At 47.6% G+C, this 8,404-nt stretch overlaps 1 long non-coding RNA gene across 1 annotated transcript; it reads right to left on the reverse strand.

Moving 5' to 3' along the window:
- Positions 1-515: 515 nt before the first annotated feature.
- LOC121005139 lies at positions 516-7,507 on the reverse strand. Its single transcript, XR_005779876.1, has 3 exons — positions 7,380-7,507; positions 6,104-6,106; positions 516-530 (listed from the first exon to the last, which is right to left on the reverse strand). It is a non-coding gene; the product is annotated as an uncharacterized LOC121005139 (long non-coding RNA).
- Between the last annotated feature and the right edge of the window lie 897 nt (positions 7,508-8,404).

An 8,404-nucleotide genomic window follows, 5' to 3' on the forward strand; every position in this document is an offset into this window, starting at 1 on the left:
TGTGCTGTGATAGGGAGAACATGCACATGCCCCCTTAGCTGCAGCAAAAAAGACACTCCCTTTGAGCTGCCAGATTTCATAAGGACAAAAGGTATGTCATTGTACTGTCCAAAATTCACTGTAACGGCATCACCCCTGTCTCTGTGCAAGGTACTGTGGCAACGATCCTCAAGCCCGATTGTATCGTCGACTATAATCGGTATATGGGAGAAGTTGATCTCTCTGATCAAGTCCTCAAGCCATATAACGCCATGTGCAAAACCCGGGCATGGTACAAAAAAGTTGTGGTCTACTTGGTACAGCTTGCCTTGTATAACTCTTTTGTTCTGTCCTGGAGCGCTGGCAACACTGTTACGAACGAGAGGAAATCAGACTAACATTAAGTATAACAATTAACATAATCTGCAATCTCTGAATTAAAATCACAAATTTGGACTTCTTTCATAATTAATAAGCCATCATGCAATGACTTTCATTGTATATGCCCATGACTGCAGCACATGCTGCTGCTATCAAGGGACTAAGTAAATCTATTAGTGTTAAGTACTTTTTTTTTCTAATTATTTTATACCCATATCTGTTTCTAACACTATAGATTTTAAACTGATTCTGACAACTAATGACTCTATATTGCTTACTTACTCCTTAATACCTAAACTAAAAAATCATTGAGGGTCATTTATCAAAGTACATACAACACTACAGCGGCGGTAAAAAGTCACAAGTGATGGTGCTCTCCATATTCATGCATAACTTGTGACTTTTTGAGCTTCCCACCAATATTTTTAAAATGGTGAGGAACAAGAGGCACTTAGAGGGAGAGGGCAGGGCCCATCGCAGCCCTCTGAGTTTACTATAACATACGCCAGGAACTGGAGTAAGTTATACCTCAAGTTTTTGCCAGCCCCTACCTGGCATAGACTGTAATTTCTGCCGCACAGAGTGCCAGAGATGCACCAGATTTACAAAAAAGGAATATGCCTCTTAATAAATTAGGCACATCTTACTCCAGAGCACAGGGAGATCAAGATTGGTGTATGCTAACACTAGTGTTGATAAATTCCCCCCAATGAGTTCCAAAACTAATAAACATTGAATACTGTCCTCTCTTATTCTACTTTATATACCTCCTCCCCTTCTTAGTTTCTAAATCCCCCTTTCTCATCCTTCACCACAGCCTCAATTACCTTCCTCTTCATTCTCCTACTCAGCCTTCAACTCCTCTTCTCTCATCCACCTATTACTTCCTCTCCTCCTTAACCCCTTGTCTCTTCCACTACCTTCTAAGCTTCCCATCTTATACTCCTACTACTTAGACTATATGTCTCTAAACAATTAAATATAACAGAAATGTGCACTAATTAATACTGAAAAACTTTACTTATACAAAATAAAATAAAAGTAGCATAGATATGTGTATACTATAATTAGAAAAAAAAAAAACTGGCCGCCTCATCATTCCCCTTGATAGCCAGCCACACCTCTCCCAATCTCCTCATCGGTCATAACAACACTGTTACGAACGAGAGGACATCAGACAAACATTAAGTATAAAAATTAACATAATCTGCAATCTTTGAATTAAAATCACAAATTTGGACTTCTTTCATGATTAATAAGTAGGGATGAGCGAACCCGAACATTTTCGTAAAAGTCCGGGTTCGGTGTTCGGCGCTTTCTTGGCGCTTTTTGAAAGGCTGCAAAGCAGCCAATCAACAAGCGTCATACTACTTGCCCCAAGAGGCCATCACAGCCATGCCTACTATTGGCATGGCTGTGATTGACCAGTGCAGCATGTGACCCAGCCTCTATATAAGCTTGGGTCACGTAGCGCTGCACGTCACTCTGCTGTTACAAGTGTAGGGAGAGGTTGCAGCTGCAACGTTAGGGCGAGATTAGGCAGTGATTAACTCCTCCAAAACACTTAAGACAGTGATCGATCTACAGCTGTGGATCATTGAACTGCTGCTATTCAATTGCTCACTGTTTTTAGGCTGCCCAGAGCGTTTTTCAGTCACTTTTTTCAGGGGTGATCGGCGGCCATTTTGTGGCTTGTGGTGTGCCAGCACAAGCTGCCACCAAGTCCATTTAACCATCAATAGTGTGGTTATTTTTTGCTATATCCTACATCAGGGGCAAGCTGTCACCAAGTCCATTTAACCATCAATAGTGTGGTTATTTTTTGGCTATATCCTACATCAAGGGCAAGCTGCCACCAAGTCCATTTAACCATCAATAGTGTGGTTATTTTTTAGCTATATCCTACATCAGGGGCAAGCTGCCACCAAGTCCATTTAACCATCAATAGTGTGGTTATTTTTTGGCTATATCCTACATCAAGGGCAAGCTGCCACCAAGTCCATTTAACCATCAATAGTGTGGTTTTTTTTTTGGCTATATCCTACATCAGGGGCAAGCTGCCACCAAGTCCATTTAACCATCAATAGTGTGGTTATTTAAATCTATCCCTAAAAGGGTATATTAGATTCAAGGTGCTGATAGGGTCATTCTCAATAACTTCACACACACGCTACTGTGCATATCCAAGTCTAATTCTGTCCGTAAACGTATACCTGTCACCCAGCGCCTAAATAATAGGCCTCAAATTTATATTCATCTAAATCTGTCATTACTGCTGTGCCTGTATTAGTGTAATACGGTACCTAAATAGATAGCCAGATAGTGTTAGGTGTCTGTAAAAAAAAGGCCTGAATTAATACATTGGGCCAAATAATATTTTTCTTATTGTGGTGAACGGTAACAATGAGGAAAACATCTAGTAAGGGACGCGGACGCGGACATGGTCGTGGTGGTGTTAGTGGACCCTCTGGTGCTGGGAGAGGAGGTGGCCATTCTGCCACAGCCACACGTCCTAGTGAACCAACTACCTCGGGTCCCAGTAGCCAGCAGAATTTACAGCGATATTTGGTGGGGCCCAATGCCGTTCTAAGGATGGTAAGGCCTGAGCAGGTACAGGCATTAGTCAATTGGGTGGCCGACAGTGGATCCAGCACGTTCACATTATCTCCCACCCAGTCTTCTGCAGAAAGCGCACAGATGGCGCATGAAAACCAAGCCCATCGGTCTGTCACATCACCCCCATGCATATCAGGGAAACTGTCTGAGCCTCAAGTTATGCAGCAGTCTCTTATGCTGTTTGAAGACTCTGCTGGCAGGGTTTCCCAAGGGCATCCACCTAGCCCTTCCCCAGGGGTGGAAGAGATAGAATGCACTAACGCACAACCACTTATGTTTCCTGATGATGAGGACATGGGAATACCACCTCAGCACGTCTCTGATGATGACGAAACACAGGTGCCAACTGCTGCGTCTTTCTGCAGTGTGCAGACTGAACAGGAGGTCAGGGATCAAGACTGGGTGGAAGACGATGCAGGGGACGATGAGGTCCTAGACCCCACATGGAATGAAGGTCGTGCCACTGACTTTCACAGTTCGGAGGAAGAGGCAGTGGTGAGACCGAGCCAAAAGCGTAGCAAAATAACAGGGAGCAATGGGCAAAAGCAGAACACCCGCTGCCAAGAGACTCCGCCTGCTACTGTCCGCCGCCATCTGGGACCGAGCACCCCAAAGGCAGCTTCAAGGAGTTCCCTGGCATGGCACTTCTTCAAACAATGTGCTGACGACAAGACCCGAGTGGTTTGCACGCTGTGCCATCAGAGCCTGGAGCGAGGCATTAACGTTCTGAACCTTAGCACAACCTGCATGACCAGGCACCTGCATGCAATGCATGAACTGCAGTGGAGTAAACACCTTAAAAACAAGGAAGTCACTCAGGCTCCCCCTGCTACCTCTTCTGCTGCTACCGCCTCGGCCTCTTCTGCTGCAGCCGCCTCGGCCTCTTCCTCCGCCTCTGGAGGAACGTTGGCACCTTCCGCCCAGCAAACATGGGATGTACCACCAACACCACCACCTGCGTCACCAAGCATCTCAACCATGTCACACGGCAGCGTTCAGCTCTCCATCTTACAAACATTTGAGAGAAAGAATAAATTCCCACCTAGCCACCCTCGATCCCTGGCCCTGAATGCCAGCATTTCTAAACTACTGGCCTATGAAATGCTGTCATTCAGGCTGGTGGACACAGACAGCTTCAAACAGCTCATGTCGCTTGCTGTCCCACAGTATGTTGTTCCCAGCCGCCACTACTTCTCCAAGAGAGCTGTGCCTTCCCTGCACAACCAAGTATCCGATAAAATCAAGTGTGCACTGCGCAACGCCATCTGTGGCAAGGTCCACCTAACCACAGATACGTGGACCAGTAAGCACGGCCAGGGACGCTATATCTCCCTAACTGCACACTGGGTAAATGTAGTGGCGGCTGGGCCCCAGGCGGAGAGCTGTTTGGCGCACGTCCTTCCGCCGCCAAGGATCGCAGGGCAACATTCTTTGCCTCCTCCTCCTACTCAGCTTCCTCCTCCTCTTCTTCCACCTGCTCATCCAGTCAGCCACACACCTTCACCACCAACTTCAGCACAGCCCGGGGTAAACGTCAGCAGGCCATTCTGAAACTCATATGTTTGGGAGACAGGCCCCACACCGCACAGGATTTGTGGCGGGGTATAGAACAACAGACCGATGAATGGTTGCTGCCGGTGAGCCTCAAGCCCGGCCTGGTGGTGTGCGATAATGGGCGAAATCTCGTTGCAGCTCTGGGACTAGCCAGTTTGACGCACATCCCTTGCCTGGCGCATGTGCTGAATTTGGTGGTGCAGAAATTCATTCGCAACTACCCCGACATGTCAGAGCTGCTGCATAAAGTGCGGGCCGTCTGTTCGCGCTTCCGGCGTTCACATCCTGCCGCTGCTCGCCTGTCTGCGCTATAGCGTAACTTCGGCCTTCCCGCTCACCGCCTCATATGCGACGTGCCCACCAGGTGGAACTCCACCTTGCACATGCTGGACAGACTGTGCGAGCAGCAGCAGGCCATAGTGGAGTTTCAGCTGCAGCACGCACGGGTCAGTCGCACTGCGGAACAGCACCACTTCACCACCAATGACTGGGCCTCCATGCGAGACCTGTGTGCCCTGTTGCGCTGTTTCGAGTACTCCACCAACATGGCCAGTGGCGATGACGCCATTATCAGCGTTACAATACCACTTCTATGTCTCCTTGAGAAAACACTTAGGGCGATGATGGAAGAGGAGGTGGCCCAGGAGGAGGAGGAGGAGGAAGAGGGGTCATTTTTAGCACTTTCAGGCCAGTCTCTTCGAAGTGACTCAGAGTGAGATTTTTTGCAACAGCAGAGGCCAGGTACAAATGTGGCCAGACAGGGCCCACTACTGGAGGACGAGGATGAGGAGGAGGTGGAGGGGGATGAGGATGAAGCATGTTCACAGTGGGGTGGCACCCAACGCAGCTCGGGCCCATCACTGGTGCGTGGCTGGGGGGAAACGCAGGACGATGACGATACGCCTCCCACAGAGGACAGCTTGTACTTACCTCTGGGCAGCCTGGCACACATGAGCGATTACATGCTGCAGTGCCTGCGCAACGATAGCAGAGTTGCCCACATTTTAACGTGTGCGGACTACTGGGTTGCCACCCTGCTGGATCCCCGGTACAAAGACAATGTGCCCACCTTACTTCTTGCACTGGAGCGTGATAGGAAGATGTGCGAGTACAAGCGCACGTTGGTAGACGCGCTACTGAGAGCATTCCCAAATGTCACAGGGGAACAAGTGGAAGCCCAAGGCGAAGGCAGAGGAGGAGCAAGAGGTCGCCAACGCAGCTGTGTCACGGCCAGCTCCTCTGAGGGCAGGGTTAGCATGGCAGAGATGTGGAAAAGTTTTGTCACCACGCCACAGCTAACTGCACCACCACCTGATACGGAACGTGTTAGCAGGAGGCAACATTTCACTAACATGGTGGAACAGTACGTGTGCACACCCCTCCACGTACTGACTGATGGTTCGGCCCCATTCAACTTCTGGGTCTCCAAATTGTCCACGTGGCCAGAGCAAGCCTTTTATGCCTTGGAGGTGCTGGCCTGCCCGGCGGCCAGCGTTTTATCTGAACGTGTATTCAGCACGGCAGGGGGCGTCATTACAGACAAACGCAGCCGCCTGTCTACATCAATGTGGACAAGCTGACGTTCATAAAAATGAACCAGACATGGATCCTACAGGACCTGTCCATCCCTTGTGCAGATTAGACATTAACTACCTCCCCTTAACCATATATTATTATTACTCCAGGGCACTTCCTCATTCAATCCTATTTTTATTTTCATTTTACCATTATAATGCGGGGCAACCCAAAGTTGAATGAACCTCTCCTCTGTCTGGGTGCCGGGGCCTAAAAATATCTGACAGTGGCCTGTTCCAGTGGTGGGTGACATGAAGCCTGATTCTCTGCTATGCCATGAAGACTGATTCTCTGCTGACATGAAGCCAGATTCTCTTCTATGGGACCTCTCTCCTGTGCCTGGGCCTAAATATCTGACAATGGCCTGTTCCAGTGGTGGGTGACATGAAGCCTGATTCTCTGCTATGCCATGAAGACTGATTCTCTGCTGACATGAAGCCAGATTCTCTGCTATGGGACCTCTCTCCTCTGTCTGGGTGCCTGGGCCTAAATATCTGACAATGGACTGTTCCAGTGGTGGGTGACGTGAAGCCTTATTCTCTGCTATGACATGAAGACTGATTCTCTGCTGACATGAAGCCAGATTCTCTGCTATGGGACCTCTCTCCTCTGCCTGGGTGCCTGGGCCTAAATATCTGACAATGGACTGTTCCAGTGGTGGGTGACGTGAAGCCTGATTCTCTGCTATGACATGAAGCCTGATTCTCTGCTATGCCATGAAGACTGATTCTCTGCTGACATGAAGCCAGATTCTCTGCTATGGGACCTCTCTCCTCTGCCTGGGTGCCTGGGCCTAAATATATGACAATGGACTGTTACAGTGGTGGGTGATGTGAAGCCTGATTCTCTGCTATGACATGAAGACTGATTCTCTGCTGACATGAAGCCTGATTCTCTGCTATGGGACCTCTCTCCAATTGATATTGGTTAATTTTTATTTATTTTATTTTTATTTTTATTCATTTCCCTATCCACATTTGTTTGCAGGGGATTTAACTACATTTTGCTGCCTTTTGCAGCCCTCTAGCCCTTTCCTGGGCTGTTTTACAGCCTTTTTAGTGCCGAAAAGTTCGGGTCCCCATTGACTTCAATGGGGTTCGGGTTCGGGACGAAGTTTGGGTGTGGTTCGGATCCCGAACGCGAACATTTCCGGGAAGTTCGACTGTTAACTCTATTAATAAGCCATCATGCAATGACTTTCATTGTATATGCCCATGACTGCAGCACATGCTGCTGCTATCAAGGGACTAAGTAAATCTATTACTGGTAAGTACATTTTTTTTTTATTTCTAATTATTTTATACACATATCTATTTCTAACACTATAGATTTTAAACTGATTCTGACAACTAATGACTCTATATTGCTTACTTACTTCTTAATACCTAAACTAAAACTAAAAATTCATTAAGGGTCATTTATCAAAGTACATACAACACTACAGCGGCGGTAAAAAGTCACAAGTGATGGTGCTCACCATATTCATGCATAACTTGTGACTTTTTGAGCTTCCCACCAATATTTCTAGAATGGTGAGGAACAAGAGGCACTTAGAGGGAGAGGGCAGGGCCCATCGCAGCCCTCTGAGTTTACTATAACATACGCCAGGAACTGGAGTAAGTTATACCTCAAGTTTTTGCCAGCCCCTAGCTGGCATAGACTGTCATTTCTGCCGCACAGAGTGCCAGAGATGCACCAGATTTAATAAAAAGGCATCTGCCTCTTAATTAATTAGGCACATCTTACTCCAGAGCACAGGGAGATCAAGATTGGTGTATGGTAACACCAGTGTTGTTAAATGCCCCCCAATGAGTTCCAAAACTAATAAACATTGAATACTGTCCTCTCTTATTCTACTTTATATACCTCCTCCCCTTCTTAGTTTCTAAATCCCCCTTTCTCATCCTTCACCTCAGCCTCAATTACCTCCCTCTTCATTCTCCTACTCAGCCTTCAACTCCTCTTCTCTCATCCACCTATTACTTCCTCTCCTCCTTAACCGCCTCCGGACCGCCTAACGCAGGATCGCGTTCCGGAGGCGGCAGCCCTGCGCACAGTCACGCATATATGCGTCATCTCGCGAGACGCGAGATTTCGCTCAAAGCCGGCCCGCGCATGCGCATCGGCAAAAGTTAAAGAAGTATTTCGTCATCAGCCTGCCAGCCAATGATCGTGGCTGGCAGGCTGGCGATTTTCTAAAAATCTAATCAAAAGCCATCTAACACATTATATTTGTAAATATGATGTGTTAAATGGCTTGTCTGCTCCTCTGCTGGTCCTTTTCGTCGGTTGGTTCCAG

Source organism: Bufo bufo, chromosome 6 (assembly GCF_905171765.1).
Source record: "Bufo bufo chromosome 6, aBufBuf1.1, whole genome shotgun sequence".
NCBI lineage: Eukaryota > Metazoa > Chordata > Amphibia > Anura > Bufonidae > Bufo > Bufo bufo.